Genomic DNA, 18737 nt, shown 5'->3' with positions numbered 1-18737 from the left:
GTCGCTACACCTGCCAGGCCTCTTTTCATAATAACTTTCAGGTGTCGACAAAGATGCTTCCACAAGCATTTTAAAGTACTGTATTAAACGTAAGATACGAAATTACGGTAATGAACTCGGTTTGAGTAAGAATGCGCGAAGGAAGAGTGCTAGGAACTCGTTGAAAATGACAAAACACTACCAATCGACAGATGTGTTCTTGAAATGCGCCAGAGCCTACTGTTACGCAGCAGTGCTAAATTCCGAAAAGTAACTAAATAAATAAATAAATAAAAAAAAACCAACCGTTCTCGTGCCATCACCCAAGTTAAGCAACAACGTTAGTATTCGGATCGGCGACTGCCTGGGACCTCTGGCTGTCTTCATATTTTGCTTTCTTGTCGCCAGCCCTGCCAGCCGTCTCTTCACGCTACCTTTCCGATGCGACAAAGATGTTTCCACAATGACTTAAATCTGTTGTAATAAACAAAAGATACGATATTAGGGAACTCAGTTTGAAGAAGCGTGTGCCAAGGAAGATTTCCAAAGTGTCTCTGGAAATAACAAAACAGTATTAAGCGGCAGAAATGTTCCGAAATACGTCCGGGCTTATTGTTTTGTAGCAGTGTACACGTGCAAATTTGTAAACAAAAATTCTGTGTCTTCTGTCCTTGGTTTCGCACCTTTCCATGGCACGGCACAGCGCTGCTCTAGTAGCTCCGAACGGCCGCCCACGGCGTCTCGGACACGCCGGTCAGGCCCGCGCCCGTCTCGCAGATGTTTCTCGTGCTTGTGCTGTCATATGGGCCGCGACCCGAGCGGCAGCGAGCGGCAGTCGAGCAAAGTCGGGACAAGTCGGGACGGGAGGGGGGACAGGCGCGAATGCAAATGCACCGCGCAAATTACGCATAAATCTGGAAGCGCGGCGTGTGTCAGGCAGGTGAGAAAGCTTCCGTCGGTCCAGCAGGACACTGCAACACCCCGCGCAGTGCCCCCGCCGCCCGGCCGCGCGCAAGCCCTGCGCCGGATAACAGGAACAAGGCGCGTCGCCAGTGGGTGTCGGAGGCCGCGCGCACCAAACGAATGACAGGCGGTGCATCGAGCAGCTGTGTTGTGCGTCTCACCTACGTTCGGCAGTCGCCTATGAGACGCCAAGGCGAGCGCGCACTCCGCGCCACCTTCGAGGTGGAAAGACGCGCTTTGCGTCAAATGTGCCACGGAAAGCGGCGATTGCGTGTGTTGGGAGAAGAGGCGAATGCTTCCTCCGTGGTGCGGCTACAGTATAAGGACGCCAACGGCCATACCATGTTGACTACACCGGTTCTCGTCCGATCACCGAAGTTAAGCAACATCGGGCGCGGTTAGTACTTGGATGGGTGACCGCCTGGGAACACCGCGTGCTGTTGGCTCTTTCTCATTTTTTCATTTTTACGTCGCTACACCTGCCAGGCCTCTTTTCATAATAACTTTCAGGTGTCGACAAAGATGCTTCCACAAGCATTTTAAAGTACTGTATTAAACGTAAGATACGAAATTACGGTAATGAACTCGGTTTGAGTAAGAATGCGCGAAGGAAGAGTGCTAGGAACTCGTTGAAAATGACAAAACACTACCAATCGACAGATGTGTTCTTGAAATGCGCCAGAGCCTACTGTTACGCAGCAGTGCTAAATTCCGAAAAGTAACTAAATAAATAAATAAATAAAAAAAAACCAACCGTTCTCGTGCCATCACCCAAGTTAAGCAACAACGTTAGTATTCGGATCGGCGACTGCCTGGGACCTCTGGCTGTCTTCATATTTTGCTTTCTTGTCGCCAGCCCTGCCAGCCGTCTCTTCACGCTACCTTTCCGATGCGACAAAGATGTTTCCACAATGACTTAAATCTGTTGTAATAAACAAAAGATACGATATTAGGGAACTCAGTTTGAAGAAGCGTGTGCCAAGGAAGATTTCCAAAGTGTCTCTGGAAATAACAAAACAGTATTAAGCGGCAGAAATGTTCCGAAATACGTCCGGGCTTATTGTTTTGTAGCAGTGTACACGTGCAAATTTGTAAACAAAAATTCTGTGTCTTCTGTCCTTGGTTTCGCACCTTTCCATGGCACGGCACAGCGCTGCTCTAGTAGCTCCGAACGGCCGCCCACGGCGTCTCGGACACGCCGGTCAGGCCCGCGCCCGTCTCGCAGATGTTTCTCGTGCTTGTGCTGTCATATGGGCCGCGACCCGAGCGGCAGCGAGCGGCAGTCGAGCAAAGTCGGGACAAGTCGGGACGGGAGGGGGGACAGGCGCGAATGCAAATGCACCGCGCAAATTACGCATAAATCTGGAAGCGCGGCGTGTGTCAGGCAGGTGAGAAAGCTTCCGTCGGTCCAGCAGGACACTGCAACACCCCGCGCAGTGCCCCCGCCGCCCGGCCGCGCGCAAGCCCTGCGCCGGATAACAGGAACAAGGCGCGTCGCCAGTGGGTGTCGGAGGCCGCACGCACCAAACGAATGACAGGCGGTGCATCGAGCAGCTGTGTTGTGCGTCTCACCTACGTTCGGCAGTCGCCTATGAGACGCCGAGGCGAGCGCGCACTCCGCGCCACCTTCGAGGTGGAAAGACGCGCTTTGCGTCAAATGTGCCACGGAAAGCGGCGATTGCGTGTGTTGGGAGAAGAGGCGAATGCTTCCTCCGTGGTGCGGCTACAGTATAAGGACGCCAACGGCCATACCATGTTGACTACACCGGTTCTCGTCCGATCACCGAAGTTAAGCAACATCGGGCGCGGTTAGTACTTGGATGGGTGACCGCCTGGGAACACCGCGTGCTGTTGGCTCTTTCTCATTTTTTCATTTTTACGTCGCTACACCTGCCAGGCCTCTTTTCATAATAACTTTCAGGTGTCGACAAAGATGCTTCCACAAGCATTTTAAAGTACTGTATTAAACGTAAGATACGAAATTACGGTAATGAACTCGGTTTGAGTAAGAATGCGCGAAGGAAGAGTGCTAGGAACTCGTTGAAAATGACAAAACACTACCAATCGACAGATGTGTTCTTGAAATGCGCCAGAGCCTACTGTTACGCAGCAGTGCTAAATTCCGAAAAGTAACTAAATAAATAAATAAATAAATAAAAACCAACCGTTCTCGTGCCATCACCCAAGTTAAGCAACAACGTTAGTATTCGGATCGGCGACTGCCTGGGACCTCTGGCTGTCTTCATATTTTGCTTTCTTGTCGCCAGCCCTGCCAGCCGTCTCTTCACGCTACCTTTCCGATGCGACAAAGATGTTTCCACAATGACTTAAATCTGTTGTAATAAACAAAAGATACGATATTAGGGAACTCAGTTTGAAGAAGCGTGTGCCAAGGAAGATTTCCAAAGTGTCTCTGGAAATAACAAAACAGTATTAAGCGGCAGAAATGTTCCGAAATACGTCCGGGCTTATTGTTTTGTAGCAGTGTACACGTGCAAATTTGTAAACAAAAATTCTGTGTCTTCTGTCCTTGGTTTCGCACCTTTCCATGGCACGGCACAGCGCTGCTCTAGTAGCTCCGAACGGCCGCCCACGGCGTCTCGGACACGCCGGTCAGGCCCGCGCCCGTCTCGCAGATGTTTCTCGTGCTTGTGCTGTCATATGGGCCGCGACCCGAGCGGCAGCGAGCGGCAGTCGAGCAAAGTCGGGACAAGTCGGGACGGGAGGGGGGACAGGCGCGAATGCAAATGCACCGCGCAAATTACGCATAAATCTGGAAGCGCGGCGTGTGTCAGGCAGGTGAGAAAGCTTCCGTCGGTCCAGCAGTGACACTGCAACACCCCGCGCAGTGCCCCCGCCGCCCGGCCGCGCGCAAGCCCTGCGCCGGATAACAGGAACAAGGCGCGTCGCCAGTGGGTGTCGGAGGCCGCACGCACCAAACGAATGACAGGCGGTGCATCGAGCAGCTGTGTTGTGCGTCTCACCTACGTTCGGCAGTCGCCTATGAGACGCCGAGGCGAGCGCGCACTCCGCGCCACCTTCGAGGTGGAAAGACGCGCTTTGCGTCAAATGTGCCACGGAAAGCGGCGATTGCGTGTGTTGGGAGAAGAGGCGAATGCTTCCTCCGTGGTGCGGCTACAGTATAAGGACGCCAACGGCCATACCATGTTGACTACACCGGTTCTCGTCCGATCACCGAAGTTAAGCAACATCGGGCGCGGTTAGTACTTGGATGGGTGACCGCCTGGGAACACCGCGTGCTGTTGGCTCTTTCTCATTTTTTCATTTTTACGTCGCTACACCTGCCAGGCCTCTTTTCATAATAACTTTCAGGTGTCGACAAAGATGCTTCCACAAGCATTTTAAAGTACTGTATTAAACGTAAGATACGAAATTACGGTAATGAACTCGGTTTGAGTAAGAATGCGCGAAGGAAGAGTGCTAGGAACTCGTTGAAAATGACAAAACACTACCAATCGACAGATGTGTTCTTGAAATGCGCCAGAGCCTACTGTTACGCAGCAGTGCTAAATTCCGAAAAGTAACTAAATAAATAAATAAATAAAAAAAAACCAACCGTTCTCGTGCCATCACCCAAGTTAAGCAACAACGTTAGTATTCGGATCGGCGACTGCCTGGGACCTCTGGCTGTCTTCATATTTTGCTTTCTTGTCGCCAGCCCTGCCAGCCGTCTCTTCACGCTACCTTTCCGATGCGACAAAGATGTTTCCACAATGACTTAAATCTGTTGTAATAAACAAAAGATACGATATTAGGGAACTCAGTTTGAAGAAGCGTGTGCCAAGGAAGATTTCCAAAGTGTCTCTGGAAATAACAAAACAGTATTAAGCGGCAGAAATGTTCCGAAATACGTCCGGGCTTATTGTTTTGTAGCAGTGTACACGTGCAAATTTGTAAACAAAAATTCTGTGTCTTCTGTCCTTGGTTTCGCACCTTTCCATGGCACGGCACAGCGCTGCTCTAGTAGCTCCGAACGGCCGCCCACGGCGTCTCGGACACGCCGGTCAGGCCCGCGCCCGTCTCGCAGATGTTTCTCGTGCTTGTGCTGTCATATGGGCCGCGACCCGACCAGCGGCAGCGAGCGGCAGTCGAGCAAAGTCGGGACAAGTCGGGGACGGGAGGGGGGACAGGCGCGAATGCAAATGCACCGCGCAAATTACGCATAAATCTGGAAGCGCGGCGTGTGTCAGGCAGGTGAGAAAGCTTCCGTCGGTCCAGCAGGACACTGCAACACCCCGCGCAGTGCCCCCGCCGCCCGGCCGCGCGCAAGCCCTGCGCCGGATAACAGGAACAAGGCGCGTCGCCAGTGGGTGTCGGAGGCCGCACGCACCAAACGAATGACAGGCGGTGCATCGAGCAGCTGTGTTGTGCGTCTCACCTACGTTCGGCAGTCGCCTATGAGACGCCGAGGCGAGCGCGCACTCCGCGCCACCTTCGAGGTGGAAAGACGCGCTTTGCGTCAAATGTGCCACGGAAAGCGGCGATTGCGTGTGTTGGGAGAAGAGGCGAATGCTTCCTCCGTGGTGCGGCTACAGTATAAGGACGCCAACGGCCATACCATGTTGACTACACCGGTTCTCGTCCGATCACCGAAGTTAAGCAACATCGGGCGCGGTTAGTACTTGGATGGGTGACCGCCTGGGAACACCGCGTGCTGTTGGCTCTTTCTCATTTTTTCATTTTTACGTCGCTACACCTGCCAGGCCTCTTTTCATAATAACTTTCAGGTGTCGACAAAGATGCTTCCACAAGCATTTTAAAGTACTGTATTAAACGTAAGATACGAAATTACGGTAATGAACTCGGTTTGAGTAAGAATGCGCGAAGGAAGAGTGCTAGGAACTCGTTGAAAATGACAAAACACTACCAATCGACAGATGTGTTCTTGAAATGCGCCAGAGCCTACTGTTACGCAGCAGTGCTAAATTCCGAAAAGTAACTAAATAAATAAATAAATAAAAAAAAACCAACCGTTCTCGTGCCATCACCCAAGTTAAGCAACAACGTTAGTATTCGGATCGGCGACTGCCTGGGACCTCTGGCTGTCTTCATATTTTGCTTTCTTGTCGCCAGCCCTGCCAGCCGTCTCTTCACGCTACCTTTCCGATGCGACAAAGATGTTTCCACAATGACTTAAATCTGTTGTAATAAACAAAAGATACGATATTAGGGAACTCAGTTTGAAGAAGCGTGTGCCAAGGAAGATTTCCAAAGTGTCTCTGGAAATAACAAAACAGTATTAAGCGGCAGAAATGTTCCGAAATACGTCCGGGCTTATTGTTTTGTAGCAGTGTACACGTGCAAATTTGTAAACAAAAATTCTGTGTCTTCTGTCCTTGGTTTCGCACCTTTCCATGGCACGGCACAGCGCTGCTCTAGTAGCTCCGAACGGCCGCCCACGGCGTCTCGGACACGCCCGGTCAGGCCCGCGCCCGTCTCGCAGATGTTTCTCGTGCTTGTGCTGTCATATGGGCCGCGACCCGAGCGGCAGCGAGCGGCAGTCGAGCAAAGTCGGGACAAGTCGGGACGGGAGGGGGGACAGGCGCGAATGCAAATGCACCGCGCAAATTACGCATAAATCTGGAAGCGCGGCGTGTGTCAGGCAGGTGAGAAAGCTTCCGTCGGTCCAGCAGGACACTGCAACACCCTGCGCAGTGCCCCCGCCGCCCGGCCGCGCGCAAGCCCTGCGCCGGATAACAGGAACAAGGCGCGTCGCCAGTGGGTGTCGGAGGCCGCACGCACCAAACGAATGACAGGCGGTGCATCGAGCAGCTGTGTTGTGCGTCTCACCTACGTTCGGCAGTCGCCTATGAGACGCCGAGGCGAGCGCGCACTCCGCGCCACCTTCGAGGTGGAAAGACGCGCTTTGCGTCAAATGTGCCACGGAAAGCGGCGATTGCGTGTGTTGGGAGAAGAGGCGAATGCTTCCTCCGTGGTGCGGCTACAGTATAAGGACGCCAACGGCCATACCATGTTGACTACACCGGTTCTCGTCCGATCACCGAAGTTAAGCAACATCGGGCGCGGTTAGTACTTGGATGGGTGACCGCCTGGGAACACCGCGTGCTGTTGGCTCTTTCTCATTTTTTCATTTTTACGTCGCTACACCTGCCAGGCCTCTTTTCATAATAACTTTCAGGTGTCGACAAAGATGCTTCCACAAGCATTTTAAAGTACTGTATTAAACGTAAGATACGAAATTACGGTAATGAACTCGGTTTGAGTAAGAATGCGCGAAGGAAGAGTGCTAGGAACTCGTTGAAAATGACAAAACACTACCAATCGACAGATGTGTTCTTGAAATGCGCCAGAGCCTACTGTTACGCAGCAGTGCTAAATTCCGAAAAGTAACTAAATAAATAAATAAATAAATAAAAACCAACCGTTCTCGTGCCATCACCCAAGTTAAGCAACAACGTTAGTATTCGGATCGGCGACTGCCTGGGACCTCTGGCTGTCTTCATATTTTGCTTTCTTGTCGCCAGCCCTGCCAGCCGTCTCTTCACGCTACCTTTCCGATGCGACAAAGATGTTTCCACAATGACTTAAATCTGTTGTAATAAACAAAAGATACGATATTAGGGAACTCAGTTTGAAGAAGCGTGTGCCAAGGAAGATTTCCAAAGTGTCTCTGGAAATAACAAAACAGTATTAAGCGGCAGAAATGTTCCGAAATACGTCCGGGCTTATTGTTTTGTAGCAGTGTACACGTGCAAATTTGTAAACAAAAATTCTGTGTCTTCTGTCCTTGGTTTCGCACCTTTCCATGGCACGGCACAGCGCTGCTCTAGTAGCTCCGAACGGCCGCCCACGGCGTCTCGGACACGCCGGTCAGGCCCGCGCCCGTCTCGCAGATGTTTCTCGTGCTTGTGCTGTCATATGGGCCGCGACCCGAGCGGCAGCGAGCGGCAGTCGAGCAAAGTCGGGACAAGTCGGGACGGGAGGGGGGACAGGCGCGAATGCAAATGCACCGCGCAAATTACGCATAAATCTGGAAGCGCGGCGTGTGTCAGGCAGGTGAGAAAGCTTCCGTCGGTCCAGCAGGACACTGCAACACCCCGCGCAGTGCCCCCGCCGCCCGGCCGCGCGCAAGCCCTGCGCCGGATAACAGGAACAAGGCGCGTCGCCAGTGGGTGTCGGAGGCCGCACGCACCAAACGAATGACAGGCGGTGCATCGAGCAGCTGTGTTGTGCGTCTCACCTACGTTCGGCAGTCGCCTATGAGACGCCGAGGCGAGCGCGCACTCCGCGCCACCTTCGAGGTGGAAAGACGCGCTTTGCGTCAAATGTGCCACGGAAAGCGGCGATTGCGTGTGTTGGGAGAAGAGGCGAATGCTTCCTCCGTGGTGCGGCTACAGTATAAGGACGCCAACGGCCATACCATGTTGACTACACCGGTTCTCGTCCGATCACCGAAGTTAAGCAACATCGGGCGCGGTTAGTACTTGGATGGGTGACCGCCTGGGAACACCGCGTGCTGTTGGCTCTTTCTCATTTTTTCATTTTTACGTCGCTACACCTGCCAGGCCTCTTTTCATAATAACTTTCAGGTGTCGACAAAGATGCTTCCACAAGCATTTTAAAGTACTGTATTAAACGTAAGATACGAAATTACGGTAATGAACTCGGTTTGAGTAAGAATGCGCGAAGGAAGAGTGCTAGGAACTCGTTGAAAATGACAAAACACTACCAATCGACAGATGTGTTCTTGAAATGCGCCAGAGCCTACTGTTACGCAGCAGTGCTAAATTCCGAAAAGTAACTAAATAAATAAATAAATAAAAAAAAAACCAACCGTTCTCGTGCCATCACCCAAGTTAAGCAACAACGTTAGTATTCGGATCGGCGACTGCCTGGGACCTCTGGCTGTCTTCATATTTTGCTTTCTTGTCGCCAGCCCTGCCAGCCGTCTCTTCACGCTACCTTTCCGATGCGACAAAGATGTTTCCACAATGACTTAAATCTGTTGTAATAAACAAAAGATACGATATTAGGGAACTCAGTTTGAAGAAGCGTGTGCCAAGGAAGATTTCCAAAGTGTCTCTGGAAATAACAAAACAGTATTAAGCGGCAGAAATGTTCCGAAATACGTCCGGGCTTATTGTTTTGTAGCAGTGTACACGTGCAAATTTGTAAACAAAAATTCTGTGTCTTCTGTCCTTGGTTTCGCACCTTTCCATGGCACGGCACAGCGCTGCTCTAGTAGCTCCGAACGGCCGCCCACGGCGTCTCGGACACGCCGGTCAGGCCCGCGCCCGTCTCGCAGATGTTTCTCGTGCTTGTGCTGTCATATGGGCCGCGACCCGAGCGGCAGCGAGCGGCAGTCGAGCAAAGTCGGGACAAGTCGGGACGGGAGGGGGGACAGGCGCGAATGCAAATGCACCGCGCAAATTACGCATAAATCTGGAAGCGCGGCGTGTGTCAGGCAGGTGAGAAAGCTTCCGTCGGTCCAGCAGGACACTGCAACACCCCGCGCAGTGCCCCCGCCGCCCGGCCGCGCGCAAGCCCTGCGCCGGATAACAGGAACAAGGCGCGTCGCCAGTGGGTGTCGGAGGCCGCACGCACCAAACGAATGACAGGCGGTGCATCGAGCAGCTGTGTTGTGCGTCTCACCTACGTTCGGCAGTCGCCTATGAGACGCCGAGGCGAGCGCGCACTCCGCGCCACCTTCGAGGTGGAAAGACGCGCTTTGCGTCAAATGTGCCACGGAAAGCGGCGATTGCGTGTGTTGGGAGAAGAGGCGAATGCTTCCTCCGTGGTGCGGCTACAGTATAAGGACGCCAACGGCCATACCATGTTGACTACACCGGTTCTCGTCCGATCACCGAAGTTAAGCAACATCGGGCGCGGTTAGTACTTGGATGGGTGACCGCCTGGGAACACCGCGTGCTGTTGGCTCTTTCTCATTTTTTCATTTTTACGTCGCTACACCTGCCAGGCCTCTTTTCATAATAACTTTCAGGTGTCGACAAAGATGCTTCCACAAGCATTTTAAAGTACTGTATTAAACGTAAGATACGAAATTACGGTAATGAACTCGGTTTGAGTAAGAATGCGCGAAGGAAGAGTGCTAGGAACTCGTTGAAAATGACAAAACACTACCAATCGACAGATGTGTTCTTGAAATGCGCCAGAGCCTACTGTTACGCAGCAGTGCTAAATTCCGAAAAGTAACTAAATAAATAAATAAATAAAAAAAAACCAACCGTTCTCGTGCCATCACCCAAGTTAAGCAACAACGTTAGTATTCGGATCGGCGACTGCCTGGGACCTCTGGCTGTCTTCATATTTTGCTTTCTTGTCGCCAGCCCTGCCAGCCGTCTCTTCACGCTACCTTTCCGATGCGACAAAGATGTTTCCACAATGACTTAAATCTGTTGTAATAAACAAAAGATACGATATTAGGGAACTCAGTTTGAAGAAGCGTGTGCCAAGGAAGATTTCCAAAGTGTCTCTGGAAATAACAAAACAGTATTAAGCGGCAGAAATGTTCCGAAATACGTCCGGGCTTATTGTTTTGTAGCAGTGTACACGTGCAAATTTGTAAACAAAAATTCTGTGTCTTCTGTCCTTGGTTTCGCACCTTTCCATGGCACGGCACAGCGCTGCTCTAGTAGCTCCGAACGGCCGCCCACGGCGTCTCGGACACGCCGGTCAGGCCCGCGCCCGTCTCGCAGATGTTTCTCGTGCTTGTGCTGTCATATGGGCCGCGACCCGAGCGGCAGCGAGCGGCAGTCGAGCAAAGTCGGGACAAGTCGGGACGGGAGGGGGGACAGGCGCGAATGCAAATGCACCGCGCAAATTACGCATAAATCTGGAAGCGCGGCGTGTGTCAGGCAGGTGAGAAAGCTTCCGTCGGTCCAGCAGGACACTGCAACACCCCGCGCAGTGCCCCCGCCGCCCGGCCGCGCGCAAGCCCTGCGCCGGATAACAGGAACAAGGCGCGTCGCCAGTGGGTGTCGGAGGCCGCACGCACCAAACGAATGACAGGCGGTGCATCGAGCAGCTGTGTTGTGCGTCTCACCTACGTTCGGCAGTCGCCTATGAGACGCCGAGGCGAGCGCGCACTCCGCGCCACCTTCGAGGTGGAAAGACGCGCTTTGCGTCAAATGTGCCACGGAAAGCGGCGATTGCGTGTGTTGGGAGAAGAGGCGAATGCTTCCTCCGTGGTGCGGCTACAGTATAAGGACGCCAACGGCCATACCATGTTGACTACACCGGTTCTCGTCCGATCACCGAAGTTAAGCAACATCGGGCGCGGTTAGTACTTGGATGGGTGACCGCCTGGGAACACCGCGTGCTGTTGGCTCTTTCTCATTTTTTCATTTTTACGTCGCTACACCTGCCAGGCCTCTTTTCATAATAACTTTCAGGTGTCGACAAAGATGCTTCCACAAGCATTTTAAAGTACTGTATTAAACGTAAGATACGAAATTACGGTAATGAACTCGGTTTGAGTAAGAATGCGCGAAGGAAGAGTGCTAGGAACTCGTTGAAAATGACAAAACACTACCAATCGACAGATGTGTTCTTGAAATGCGCCAGAGCCTACTGTTACGCAGCAGTGCTAAATTCCGAAAAGTAACTAAATAAATAAATAAATAAAAAAAAAACCAACCGTTCTCGTGCCATCACCCAAGTTAAGCAACAACGTTAGTATTCGGATCGGCGACTGCCTGGGACCTCTGGCTGTCTTCATATTTTGCTTTCTTGTCGCCAGCCCTGCCAGCCGTCTCTTCACGCTACCTTTCCGATGCGACAAAGATGTTTCCACAATGACTTAAATCTGTTGTAATAAACAAAAGATACGATATTAGGGAACTCAGTTTGAAGAAGCGTGTGCCAAGGAAGATTTCCAAAGTGTCTCTGGAAATAACAAAACAGTATTAAGCGGCAGAAATGTTCCGAAATACGTCCGGGCTTATTGTTTTGTAGCAGTGTACACGTGCAAATTTGTAAACAAAAATTCTGTGTCTTCTGTCCTTGGTTTCGCACCTTTCCATGGCACGGCACAGCGCTGCTCTAGTAGCTCCGAACGGCCGCCCACGGCGTCTCGGACACGCCGGTCAGGCCCGCGCCCGTCTCGCAGATGTTTCTCGTGCTTGTGCTGTCATATGGGCCGCGACCCGAGCGGCAGCGAGCGGCAGTCGAGCAAAGTCGGGACAAGTCGGGACGGGAGGGGGGACAGGCGCGAATGCAAATGCACCGCGCAAATTACGCATAAATCTGGAAGCGCGGCGTGTGTCAGGCAGGTGAGAAAGCTTCCGTCGGTCCAGCAGGACACTGCAACACCCCGCGCAGTGCCCCCGCCGCCCGGCCGCGCGCAAGCCCTGCGCCGGATAACAGGAACAAGGCGCGTCGCCAGTGGGTGTCGGAGGCCGCACGCACCAAACGAATGACAGGCGGTGCATCGAGCAGCTGTGTTGTGCGTCTCACCTACGTTCGGCAGTCGCCTATGAGACGCCGAGGCGAGCGCGCACTCCGCGCCACCTTCGAGGTGGAAAGACGCGCTTTGCGTCAAATGTGCCACGGAAAGCGGCGATTGCGTGTGTTGGGAGAAGAGGCGAATGCTTCCTCCGTGGTGCGGCTACAGTATAAGGACGCCAACGGCCATACCATGTTGACTACACCGGTTCTCGTCCGATCACCGAAGTTAAGCAACATCGGGCGCGGTTAGTACTTGGATGGGTGACCGCCTGGGAACACCGCGTGCTGTTGGCTCTTTCTCATTTTTTCATTTTTACGTCGCTACACCTGCCAGGCCTCTTTTCATAATAACTTTCAGGTGTCGACAAAGATGCTTCCACAAGCATTTTAAAGTACTGTATTAAACGTAAGATACGAAATTACGGTAATGAACTCGGTTTGAGTAAGAATGCGCGAAGGAAGAGTGCTAGGAACTCGTTGAAAATGACAAAACACTACCAATCGACAGATGTGTTCTTGAAATGCGCCAGAGCCTACTGTTACGCAGCAGTGCTAAATTCCGAAAAGTAACTAAATAAATAAATAAATAAAAAAAAACCAACCGTTCTCGTGCCATCACCCAAGTTAAGCAACAACGTTAGTATTCGGATCGGCGACTGCCTGGGACCTCTGGCTGTCTTCATATTTTGCTTTCTTGTCGCCAGCCCTGCCAGCCGTCTCTTCACGCTACCTTTCCGATGCGACAAAGATGTTTCCACAATGACTTAAATCTGTTGTAATAAACAAAAGATACGATATTAGGGAACTCAGTTTGAAGAAGCGTGTGCCAAGGAAGATTTCCAAAGTGTCTCTGGAAATAACAAAACAGTATTAAGCGGCAGAAATGTTCCGAAATACGTCCGGGCTTATTGTTTTGTAGCAGTGTACACGTGCAAATTTGTAAACAAAAATTCTGTGTCTTCTGTCCTTGGTTTCGCACCTTTCCATGGCACGGCACAGCGCTGCTCTAGTAGCTCCGAACGGCCGCCCACGGCGTCTCGGACACGCCGGTCAGGCCCGCGCCCGTCTCGCAGATGTTTCTCGTGCTTGTGCTGTCATATGGGCCGCGACCCGAGCGGCAGCGAGCGGCAGTCGAGCAAAGTCGGGACAAGTCGGGACGGGAGGGGGGACAGGCGCGAATGCAAATGCACCGCGCAAATTACGCATAAATCTGGAAGCGCGGCGTGTGTGTCAGGCAGGTGAGAAAGCTTCCGTCGGTCCAGCAGGACACTGCAACACCCCGCGCAGTGCCCCCGCCGCCCGGCCGCGCGCAAGCCCTGCGCCGGATAACAGGAACAAGGCGCGTCGCCAGTGGGTGTCGGAGGCCGCACGCACCAAACGAATGACAGGCGGTGCATCGAGCAGCTGTGTTGTGCGTCTCACCTACGTTCGGCAGTCGCCTATGAGACGCCGAGGCGAGCGCGCACTCCGCGCCACCTTCGAGGTGGAAAGACGCGCTTTGCGTCAAATGTGCCACGGAAAGCGGCGATTGCGTGTGTTGGGAGAAGAGGCGAATGCTTCCTCCGTGGTGCGGCTACAGTATAAGGACGCCAACGGCCATACCATGTTGACTACACCGGTTCTCGTCCGATCACCGAAGTTAAGCAACATCGGGCGCGGTTAGTACTTGGATGGGTGACCGCCTGGGAACACCGCGTGCTGTTGGCTCTTTCTCATTTTTTCATTTTTACGTCGCTACACCTGCCAGGCCTCTTTTCATAATAACTTTCAGGTGTCGACAAAGATGCTTCCACAAGCATTTTAAAGTACTGTATTAAACGTAAGATACGAAATTACGGTAATGAACTCGGTTTGAGTAAGAATGCGCGAAGGAAGAGTGCTAGGAACTCGTTGAAAATGACAAAACACTACCAATCGACAGATGTGTTCTTGAAATGCGCCAGAGCCTACTGTTACGCAGCAGTGCTAAATTCCGAAAAGTAACTAAATAAATAAATAAATAAAAAAAAAACCAACCGTTCTCGTGCCATCACCCAAGTTAAGCAACAACGTTAGTATTCGGATCGGCGACTGCCTGGGACCTCTGGCTGTCTTCATATTTTGCTTTCTTGTCGCCAGCCCTGCCAGCCGTCTCTTCACGCTACCTTTCCGATGCGACAAAGATGTTTCCACAATGACTTAAATCTGTTGTAATAAACAAAAGATACGATATTAGGGAACTCAGTTTGAAGAAGCGTGTGCCAAGGAAGATTTCCAAAGTGTCTCTGGAAATAACAAAACAGTATTAAGCGGCAGAAATGTTCCGAAATACGTCCGGGCTTATTGTTTTGTAGCAGTGTACACGTGCAAATTTGTAAACAAAAATTCTGTGTCTTCTGTCCTTGGTTTCGCACCTTTCCATGGCACGGCACAGCGCTGCTCTAGTAGCTCCGAACGGCCGCCCACGGCGTCTCGGACACGCCGGTCAGGCCCGCGCCCGTCTCGCAGATGTTTCTCGTGCTTGTGCTGTCATATGGGCCGCGACCCGAGCGGCAGCGAGCGGCAGTCGAGCAAAGTCGGGACAAGTCGGGACGGGAGGGGGGACAGGCGCGAATGCAAATGCACCGCGCAAATTACGCATAAATCTGGAAGCGCGGCGTGTGTCAGGCAGGTGAGAAAGCTTCCGTCGGTCCAGCAGGACACTGCAACACCCCGCGCAGTGCCCCCGCCGCCCGGCCGCGCGCAAGCCCTGCGCCGGATAACAGGAACAAGGCGCGTCGCCAGTGGGTGTCGGAGGCCGCACGCACCAAACGAATGACAGGCGGTGCATCGAGCAGCTGTGTTGTGCGTCTCACCTACGTTCGGCAGTCGCCTATGAGACGCCGAGGCGAGCGCGCACTCCGCGCCACCTTCGAGGTGGAAAGACGCGCTTTGCGTCAAATGTGCCACGGAAAGCGGCGATTGCGTGTGTTGGGAGAAGAGGCGAATGCTTCCTCCGTGGTGCGGCTACAGTATAAGGACGCCAACGGCCATACCATGTTGACTACACCGGTTCTCGTCCGATCACCGAAGTTAAGCAACATCGGGCGCGGTTAGTACTTGGATGGGTGACCGCCTGGGAACACCGCGTGCTGTTGGCTCTTTCTCATTTTTTCATTTTTACGTCGCTACACCTGCCAGGCCTCTTTTCATAATAACTTTCAGGTGTCGACAAAGATGCTTCCACAAGCATTTTAAAGTACTGTATTAAACGTAAGATACGAAATTACGGTAATGAACTCGGTTTGAGTAAGAATGCGCGAAGGAAGAGTGCTAGGAACTCGTTGAAAATGACAAAACACTACCAATCGACAGATGTGTTCTTGAAATGCGCCAGAGCCTACTGTTACGCAGCAGTGCTAAATTCCGAAAAGTAACTAAATAAATAAATAAATAAAAAAAAAACCAACCGTTCTCGTGCCATCACCCAAGTTAAGCAACAACGTTAGTATTCGGATCGGCGACTGCCTGGGACCTCTGGCTGTCTTCATATTTTGCTTTCTTGTCGCCAGCCCTGCCAGCCGTCTCTTCACGCTACCTTTCCGATGCGACAAAGATGTTTCCACAATGACTTAAATCTGTTGTAATAAACAAAAGATACGATATTAGGGAACTCAGTTTGAAGAAGCGTGTGCCAAGGAAGATTTCCAAAGTGTCTCTGGAAATAACAAAACAGTATTAAGCGGCAGAAATGTTCCGAAATACGTCCGGGCTTATTGTTTTGTAGCAGTGTACACGTGCAAATTTGTAAACAAAAATTCTGTGTCTTCTGTCCTTGGTTTCGCACCTTTCCATGGCACGGCACAGCGCTGCTCTAGTAGCTCCGAACGGCCGCCCACGGCGTCTCGGACACGCCGGTCAGGCCCGCGCCCGTCTCGCAGATGTTTCTCGTGCTTGTGCTGTCATATGGGCCGCGACCCGAGCGGCAGCGAGCGGCAGTCGAGCAAAGTCGGGACAAGTCGGGACGGGAGGGGGGACAGGCGCGAATGCAAATGCACCGCGCAAATTACGCATAAATCTGGAAGCGCGGCGTGTGTCAGGCAGGTGAGAAAGCTTCCGTCGGTCCAGCAGGACACTGCAACACCCCGCGCAGTGCCCCCGCCGCCCGGCCGCGCGCAAGCCCTGCGCCGGATAACAGGAACAAGGCGCGTCGCCAGTGGGTGTCGGAGGCCGCACGCACCAAACGAATGACAGGCGGTGCATCGAGCAGCTGTGTTGTGCGTCTCACCTACGTTCGGCAGTCGCCTATGAGACGCCGAGGCGAGCGCGCACTCCGCGCCACCTTCGAGGTGGAAAGACGCGCTTTGCGTCAAATGTGCCACGGAAAGCGGCGATTGCGTGTGTTGGGAGAAGAGGCGAATGCTTCCTCCGTGGTGCGGCTACAGTATAAGGACGCCAACGGCCATACCATGTTGACTACACCGGTTCTCGTCCGATCACCGAAGTTAAGCAACATCGGGCGCGGTTAGTACTTGGATGGGTGACCGCCTGGGAACACCGCGTGCTGTTGGCTCTTTCTCATTTTTTCATTTTTACGTCGCTACACCTGCCAGGCCTCTTTTCATAATAACTTTCAGGTGTCGACAAAGATGCTTCCACAAGCATTTTAAAGTACTGTATTAAACGTAAGATACGAAATTACGGTAATGAACTCGGTTTGAGTAAGAATGCGCGAAGGAAGAGTGCTAGGAACTCGTTGAAAATGACAAAACACTACCAATCGACAGATGTGTTCTTGAAATGCGCCAGAGCCTACTGTTACGCAGCAGTGCTAAATTCCGAAAAGTAACTAAATAAATAAATAAATAAAAAAAAAACCAACCGTTCTCGTGCCATCACCCAAGTTAAGCAACAACGTTAGTATTCGGATCGGCGACTGCCTGGGACCTCTGGCTGTCTTCATATTTTGCTTTCTTGTCGCCAGCCCTGCCAGCCGTCTCTTCACGCTACCTTTCCGATGCGACAAAGATGTTTCCACAATGACTTAAATCTGTTGTAATAAACAAAAGATACGATATTAGGGAACTCAGTTTGAAGAAGCGTGTGCCAAGGAAGATTTCCAAAGTGTCTCTGGAAATAACAAAACAGTATTAAGCGGCAGAAATGTTCCGAAATACGTCCGGGCTTATTGTTTTGTAGCAGTGTACACGTGCAAATTTGTAAACAAAAATTCTGTGTCTTCTGTCCTTGGTTTCGCACCTTTCCATGGCACGGCACAGCGCTGCTCTAGTAGCTCCGAACGGCCGCCCACGGCGTCTCGGACACGCCGGTCAGGCCCGCGCCCGTCTCGCAGATGTTTCTCGTGCTTGTGCTGTCATATGGGCCGCGACCCGAGCGGCAGCGAGCGGCAGTCGAGCAAAGTCGGGACAAGTCGGGACGGGAGGGGGGACAGGCGCGAATGCAAATGCACCGCGCAAATTACGCATAAATCTGGAAGCGCGGCGTGTGTCAGGCAGGTGAGAAAGCTTCCGTCGGTCCAGCAGGACACTGCAACACCCCGCGCAGTGCCCCCGCCGCCCGGCCGCGCGCAAGCCCTGCGCCGGATAACAGGAACAAGGCGCGTCGCCAGTGGGTGTCGGAGGCCGCACGCACCAAACGAATGACAGGCGGTGCATCGAGCAGCTGTGTTGTGCGTCTCACCTACGTTCGGCAGTCGCCTATGAGACGCCGAGGCGAGCGCGCACTCCGCGCCACCTTCGAGGTGGAAAGACGCGCTTTGCGTCAAATGTGCCACGGAAAGCGGCGATTGCGTGTGTTGGGAGAAGAGGCGAATGCTTCCTCCGTGGTGCGGCTACAGTATAAGGACGCCAACGGCCATACCATGTTGACTACACCGGTTCTCGTCCGATCACCGAAGTTAAGCAACATCGGGCGCGGTTAGTACTTGGATGGGTGACCGCCTGGGAACACCGCGTGCTGTTGGCTCTTTCTCATTTTTTCATTTTTACGTCGCTACACCTGCCAGGCCTCTTTTCATAATAACTTTCAGGTGTCGACAAAGATGCTTCCACAAGCATTTTAAAGTACTGTATTAAACGTAAGATACGAAATTACGGTAATGAACTCGGTTTGAGTAAGAATGCGCGAAGGAAGAGTGCTAGGAACTCGTTGAAAATGACAAAACACTACCAATCGACAGATGTGTTCTTGAAATGCGCCAGAGCCTACTGTTACGCAGCAGTGCTAAATTCCGAAAAGTAACTAAATAAATAAATAAATAAAAAAAAACCAACCGTTCTCGTGCCATCACCCAAGTTAAGCAACAACGTTAGTATTCGGATCGGCGACTGCCTGGGACCTCTGGCTGTCTTCATATTTTGCTTTCTTGT

At 52.2% G+C, this 18737-nt stretch overlaps 13 non-coding genes across 13 annotated transcripts; all 13 read left to right on the top strand.

Annotated features, from left to right (window-relative positions):
• The first annotated feature begins 1269 nt into the window (after nt 1-1269).
• LOC126125918 (5S ribosomal RNA) lies at nt 1270-1388 on the top strand. Its single transcript, XR_007526635.1, has one exon. It is a non-coding gene; the product is annotated as a 5S ribosomal RNA (ribosomal RNA).
• Nucleotides 1389-2680: 1292 nt separating this feature from the next.
• Nucleotides 2681-2799, top strand: LOC126125917 (5S ribosomal RNA). Its single transcript, XR_007526634.1, has one exon. It is a non-coding gene; the product is annotated as a 5S ribosomal RNA (ribosomal RNA).
• Nucleotides 2800-4092: 1293 nt separating this feature from the next.
• LOC126125916 (5S ribosomal RNA) lies at nt 4093-4211 on the top strand. Its single transcript, XR_007526633.1, has one exon. It is a non-coding gene; the product is annotated as a 5S ribosomal RNA (ribosomal RNA).
• A 1296-nt stretch (nt 4212-5507) lies between these two features.
• Nucleotides 5508-5626, top strand: LOC126125915 (5S ribosomal RNA). The gene has a single exon (XR_007526632.1). It is a non-coding gene; the product is annotated as a 5S ribosomal RNA (ribosomal RNA).
• Nucleotides 5627-6919: 1293 nt separating this feature from the next.
• Nucleotides 6920-7038, top strand: LOC126125914 (5S ribosomal RNA). Its single transcript, XR_007526631.1, has one exon. It is a non-coding gene; the product is annotated as a 5S ribosomal RNA (ribosomal RNA).
• Nucleotides 7039-8330: 1292 nt separating this feature from the next.
• On the top strand, nt 8331-8449 carry LOC126125913 (5S ribosomal RNA). Its single transcript, XR_007526630.1, has one exon. It is a non-coding gene; the product is annotated as a 5S ribosomal RNA (ribosomal RNA).
• A 1293-nt stretch (nt 8450-9742) lies between these two features.
• On the top strand, nt 9743-9861 carry LOC126125911 (5S ribosomal RNA). Its single transcript, XR_007526628.1, has one exon. It is a non-coding gene; the product is annotated as a 5S ribosomal RNA (ribosomal RNA).
• A 1292-nt stretch (nt 9862-11153) lies between these two features.
• LOC126125910 (5S ribosomal RNA) lies at nt 11154-11272 on the top strand. The gene has a single exon (XR_007526627.1). It is a non-coding gene; the product is annotated as a 5S ribosomal RNA (ribosomal RNA).
• A 1293-nt stretch (nt 11273-12565) lies between these two features.
• On the top strand, nt 12566-12684 carry LOC126125908 (5S ribosomal RNA). Its single transcript, XR_007526626.1, has one exon. It is a non-coding gene; the product is annotated as a 5S ribosomal RNA (ribosomal RNA).
• A 1294-nt stretch (nt 12685-13978) lies between these two features.
• Nucleotides 13979-14097, top strand: LOC126125907 (5S ribosomal RNA). The gene has a single exon (XR_007526625.1). It is a non-coding gene; the product is annotated as a 5S ribosomal RNA (ribosomal RNA).
• A 1293-nt stretch (nt 14098-15390) lies between these two features.
• LOC126125906 (5S ribosomal RNA) lies at nt 15391-15509 on the top strand. The gene has a single exon (XR_007526624.1). It is a non-coding gene; the product is annotated as a 5S ribosomal RNA (ribosomal RNA).
• Nucleotides 15510-16802: 1293 nt separating this feature from the next.
• On the top strand, nt 16803-16921 carry LOC126125905 (5S ribosomal RNA). The gene has a single exon (XR_007526623.1). It is a non-coding gene; the product is annotated as a 5S ribosomal RNA (ribosomal RNA).
• Nucleotides 16922-18214: 1293 nt separating this feature from the next.
• LOC126125904 (5S ribosomal RNA) lies at nt 18215-18333 on the top strand. Its single transcript, XR_007526622.1, has one exon. It is a non-coding gene; the product is annotated as a 5S ribosomal RNA (ribosomal RNA).
• Nucleotides 18334-18737: the final 404 nt, after the last annotated feature.

This window comes from Schistocerca cancellata, unplaced genomic scaffold, assembly GCF_023864275.1.
Source record: "Schistocerca cancellata isolate TAMUIC-IGC-003103 unplaced genomic scaffold, iqSchCanc2.1 HiC_scaffold_443, whole genome shotgun sequence".
Lineage (NCBI taxonomy): Eukaryota > Metazoa > Arthropoda > Insecta > Orthoptera > Acrididae > Schistocerca > Schistocerca cancellata.
This window is presented reverse-complemented; position numbering and strand designations above follow the sequence as displayed.